The sequence below is a fragment of the Schistocerca gregaria genome, unplaced genomic scaffold (assembly GCF_023897955.1).
Source record: "Schistocerca gregaria isolate iqSchGreg1 unplaced genomic scaffold, iqSchGreg1.2 ptg000045l, whole genome shotgun sequence".
NCBI lineage: Eukaryota > Metazoa > Arthropoda > Insecta > Orthoptera > Acrididae > Schistocerca > Schistocerca gregaria.
Genome location: NW_026061703.1, coordinates 417,501 through 422,500, shown reverse-complemented (window position 1 = coordinate 422,500; position 5,000 = coordinate 417,501). Strand labels below are relative to the sequence as shown.

Sequence of the window (5,000 nt, the reverse complement as noted above, 5' to 3'; positions counted from 1 at the left end):
ACCCCTATATCTTGCGTCTCATGAAGAGTTATATCAAGTATGCCAAATTCCCGCTGTCCCTATACATGCAGTAAGTTCGTCGTGGGCGCTGGCCGGCAGGCCGCGAGACCTGACGCCCGGCGGCAAAGAGTGCTCCTCTGAGGATATAGATGTTCCGTTCCGCCGCACAATGGTGACGGTGACCGCTGCCTGCGGTGGCAACGCTGGGCAGAGTCGATACTCGCCGTGTGGTGGAAGGTAAACATTATGCGGTACATCAGTACTTTCCTAATAGTTCGGTCGTCTCACGGCACTGCTTAGTAAATGATGCAAGGCCACATATAGATGATTTATGCGAATGTCCCTATACGTGCTGTAAGACTGGGCACACAACATGAATCGCACGTCAGCCAGACACTCGAACATGCACCACTCTCGGCCTGCAACGGAGACACACAATACGTAAACATCTGGAATGCGACAATGTCGAGTGCATCCTCTCTGCGACATTGCACCGTCGACACTATGATAACCAGAGCAGTAGGTCCACCTATAAAAGCACAATACCCCACTCCTCCGACAACTACCATTGCTCAGATAAACCAACACACATCCTACACAGAGGGGCACCAAATATCACCCCCCGCCCTCGTGTTATACCACATGAAAAATTGCAGAAGTGAGAGACACAGACCCGCCAGCCTCTTGCTACAAGCATCGAACCGACGTGACGTATCTGACGGTGACTCAGGCATCCGCGTACTGCCACCACTATCCACCCCCCCCCTCTCTCTGCCCCCTTCCCACACAATACCAAATTTAACCAACTTTATCGCTTAACCTAACTGTGGCTGTACCAGATTATCGCTTAACCTAACTGTGGCTGTACCAGATTATCGCTTAACCTAACTGTGGCTGTACCAGATTATCGCTTAACCTAACTGTGGCTGTACCAGATTATCGCTTAACCTAACTGTGGCTGTACCAGATTATCGCTTAACCTAACTGTGGCTGTACCAGATTATCGCTTAACCTAACTGTGGCTGTACCAGATTATCGCTTAACCTAACTGTGGCTGTACCAGATTATCGCTTAACCTAACTGTGGCTGTACCAGATTATCGCTTAACCTAACTCAATTTGTCCCTTAACCTAACTCAATTTGTCCCTTAACCTAACTCAATTTGTCCCTTAACCTAACTCAATTTGTCCCTTAACCTAACTCAATTTGTCCCTTAACCTAACTCAATTTGTCCCTTAACCTAACTCAATTTGTCCCTTAACCTAACTCAATTTGTCCCTTAACCTAACTCAATTTGTCCCTTAACCTAACTCAATTTGTCCCTTAACCTAACTCAAGTTGTCCCTTAACCTAACTCAAGTTGTCCCTTAACCTAACTCAAGTTGTCCCTTAACCTAACTCAAGTTGTCCCTTAACCTAACTCAAGTTGTCCCTTAACCTAACTCAAGTTGTCCCTTAACCTAACTCAAGTTGTCCCTTAACCTAACTCAAGTTGTCCCTTAACCTAACCCAAGTTGTCCCTTAACCTAACCCAAGTTGTCCCTTAACCTAACCCACGTTGTCCCTTAACCTAACCCACGTTGTCCCTTAACCTAACCCACGTTGTCCCTTAACCTAACCCACGTTGTCCCTTAACCTAACCCACGTTGTCCCTTAACCTAACCCACGTTGTCCCTTAACCTAACCCACGTTGTCCCTTAACCTAACCCACGTTGTCCCTTAACCTAACCCACGTTGTCCCTTAACCTAACCCACGTTGTCCCTTAACCTAACCCACGTTGTCCCTTAACCTAACCCACGTTGTCCCTTTGCCTAACATAGTTCACTGCTCGGAATCTCTGGTGTCGTTGTTATCCTCATGTAGATGTCTTGCGAGTGTTGCTTACTTTCCACATATTCCCGCTATCCACTGTCAATTGTACTGCAATAGGACTATATCGGCCCCCCCCCTCTGTCCCCCTCTTTGTGTCTCTGTCCTCTCAAGCTGGTCGGTCTGGCGTGTGAGTGTTAAATGAGCCTCGCAGCTGTTCAGTTGCATTCAGATGTCGACGCCCTCAGTGTACGTCGTGGTATGGTCTGTGTCCATTGTCCGCTGATGTCGTACGCGTAACCCACACGCTGTACCGATCATCGGTAGTTACGTACAGAGTGAAGTAGTGTGATACGTGTGACTGTACGCTGGCTGTGCCCAACGGTGTCGAATCTCAATTTCCATATGTTGTGCTCGATGCTACTTGTCTCGTCTCCCAATAACAGCTAGGTTGCACTGTGGTACGCCGTAGAGGCGTGTGGGAGGAACGTACGAACGCATTGTATGTCACCCTGGGTCGCTGGGGGTGGTGGTGCGGTGAGTCAGGTCAGGTTAGGTCAGCGTGAGCCGTCTGATGTAGTGACGCGTGTATTCCGACTTTGTCGTATTGCCTCACACAAAGTGCTACCCTGGTGGACCGCGTTCCATATCTGGGACATGCCGCAGATGCCGGTTGACAGTGGATCGCGGAAGGGACATCGCATACGTGCGCGGGCCACCTTCCACGTGTTCTCTTCTGCACATGTCGCAGTGTGTATGTGGTCTGATGTAGCGTGTCGTGACACATGACATCCTGGCATGCAAGAATTGTTGAATTCGCAAATGTAGGTGGACATCTACGTTTACTGCCCAAGATACGCAAATGAACTGGAAATCCGTTGTTGAGCGGTTGTTCACGCTGGAGGTGAATCTGTGATGGCGACGATCGGTACAGCTATTAACCGGTTGTTTCAGCGGTACCCGCCACATCCACACACGTGACTAGGCCCATGTGGGTATGAAGCGATACGCGGCGGTGGCTTGGTGGGACTGTTCCCGGCCGGTGAAGGGGGGCCGCCCGGCGTGTTGGCCGCGCGCTGCGTGGGCGCACGCGCAACAGCCGGCTGGTGGGGGGCGCCGAGTGGCAGGAGCGCCAGCAGACGGGCCCGGCAGGCGGCGCAGCTACGCTGCGGCGCACCCTGCACGCGGCGCCTGGCGGCCAAAGTTGGTTCAGCCGAGCCCGGTGCGAAGCGCGGTGGACATCTGCAGTGTGCTGGTCTGATTGAGGACTGTGTGCGTTGAGGATGCGCCGCCGCCTGGCACTCGGCGCCGCGACGCCGTCTGCTGCTCGGTCGCCCCAGCGGTTCTCGCAGGTGGTTTGTATCGCAGTTGTGCGGACGTGTTGGCGCGTGCGCTGTGCTGGGAGAGTTCGCTTCTGCACCCAAGTGGGGCTTTGCCCTTGTGTGGCGCTGGCGTTGGAGCTGCCGGTCACCATAGGTGGCGCGTGTTGTCTCCCGCCGGCAATGCCACGACAGCACGCTCCCGGGCCTCTGTCGGCAGCGGCAAGCTCAGTTGGGAGCAAGGGTGTTCGCACTAAAACCGTCTACTCGCCTAACTCCGGGCGATTGCGCCTCTCTCGAAACCGACCAAGTACCTAGGACGGCGCTGCGCGCCGCCGGGACCTGAGAGGGTTTCGAGGTGTATCGTGCAGGGGAGCTCGGCCTCCTCCTGTTTGCAGAATAATTGAGCGGACGCTTGCGTGTTCGCGCGGGCCCCCGGGACACACTCCCGGGCGGCCGGCTGCTCAGCTCTAGTTGACGCAGCTCCCTGGTTGATCCTGCCAGTAGTCATATGCTTGTCTCAAAGATTAAGCCATGCATGTCTCAGTACAAGCCGCATTAAGGTGAAACCGCGAATGGCTCATTAAATCAGTTATGGTTCCTTAGATCGTACCCACGTTACTTGGATAACTGTGGTAATTCTAGAGCTAATACATGCAAACAGAGTCCCGACCAGAGACGGAAGGGACGCTTTTATTAGATCAAAACCAATCGGATTGGCTTGTCTGGTCCGTTTGCCTTGGTGACTCTGAATAACTTTGGGCTGATCGCACGGTCCTCGTACCGGCGACGCATCTTTCAAATGTCTGCCTTATCAACTGTCGATGGTAGGTTCTGCGCCTACCATGGTTGTAACGGGTAACGGGGAATCAGGGTTCGATTCCGGAGAGGGAGCCTGAGAAACAGCTACCACATCCAAGGAAGGCAGCAGGCGCGCAAATTACCCACTCCCGGCACGGGGAGGTAGTGACGAAAAATAACGATACGGGACTCATCCGAGGCCCCGTAATCGGAATGAGTACACTTTAAATCCTTTAACGAGTATCTATTGGAGGGCAAGTCTGGTGCCAGCAGCCGCGGTAATTCCAGCTCCAATAGCGTATATTAAAGTTGTTGCGGTTAAAAAGCTCGTAGTTGGATTTGTGTCCCACGCTGTTGGTTCACCGCCCGTCGGTGTTTAACTGGCATGTATCGTGGGACGTCCTGCCGGTGGGGCGAGCCGAAGGGGTGCTTTCGCGTCCCGAGGCGGACCCCGTTTAAATCCTACCAGGGTGCTCTTTGTTGAGTGTCTCGGTGGGCCGGCACGTTTACTTTGAACAAATTAGAGTGCTTAAAGCAGGCAAGCCCGCCTGAATACTGTGTGCATGGAATAATGGAATAGGACCTCGGTTCTATTTTGTTGGTTTTCGGAACCCGAGATAATGATTAATAGGGACAGGCGGGGGCATTCGTATTGCGACGTTAGAGGTGAAATTCTTGGATCGTCGCAAGACGAACAGAAGCGAAAGCATTTGCCAAGTATGTTTTCATTAATCAAGAACGAAAGTTAGAGGTTCGAAGGCGATCAGATACCGCCCTAGTTCTAACCATAAACGATGCCAGCCAGCGATCCGCCGCAGTTCCTCCAATGACTCGGCGGGCAGCCTCCGGGAAACCAAAGCTTTTGGGTTCCGAGGGAAGTATGGTTGCAAAGCTGAAACTTAAAGGAATTGACGGAAGGGCACCACCAGGAGTGGAGCCTGCAGCTTAATTTGACTCAACACGGGAAACCTCACCAGGCCCGGACACCGGAAGGATTGACAGATTGATAGCTCTTTCTTGATTCGGTGGGTGGTGGTGCATGGCCGTTCTTAGTTGGTGGAGCGATTTGT

General features: G+C 52.6%; 1 non-coding gene across 1 annotated transcript in view; it reads left to right on the top strand.

Annotated features, from left to right (window-relative positions):
* The first annotated feature begins 3,613 nt into the window (after positions 1-3,613).
* LOC126301159 (small subunit ribosomal RNA) overlaps positions 3,614-5,000 on the top strand; it is a 1,893-nt gene continuing 506 nt past the window's right edge. The window contains exon 1 of the ribosomal RNA XR_007552944.1: positions 3,614-5,000. This exon is cut by the window's right edge and continues 506 nt beyond it. This is a non-coding gene — a ribosomal RNA (small subunit ribosomal RNA).